Genomic DNA, 405 nt, shown 5'->3' with positions numbered 1-405 from the left:
ACCCCTCGCAGCCCCACACCCCCCGCACCCTTTGCCCCCTGCCTTTCCTCCACCTGCTTTTCCGGCACCCCGCGCCCCTTTCACCCCTCCTGCAGCCCTGCACCAGTTGCGCCCTATACCCCCTGCACCCCATACACCTTGCACCCCATACCACTTGCACCCCTACGTCCACTGCACCCCACACCCCCTGCACGCCCCACACTCTGCAGCCCTGCCCCCTCTGCACCCCGAGTTGCTGCACCCTGGCTCCCTGCCTGCTCCCTGCCCACTCCTGTGCTGTGCGGGTGGCCCAGAGCCCTGCTCTGAGTGGGGCTGGCAGTGTGACTGGCATCTGTCAATCAGCCACGCTCCCAAATAAAGATTCATGGGGCGCTGACCACCAGGGCTCACACCCTCCGAGCACAG

Source organism: Egretta garzetta, unplaced genomic scaffold, assembly GCF_000687185.1.
Source record: "Egretta garzetta isolate BGI_Z169 unplaced genomic scaffold, ASM68718v1 scaffold598, whole genome shotgun sequence".
NCBI lineage: Eukaryota > Metazoa > Chordata > Aves > Pelecaniformes > Ardeidae > Egretta > Egretta garzetta.
This window is presented reverse-complemented; position numbering follows the sequence as displayed.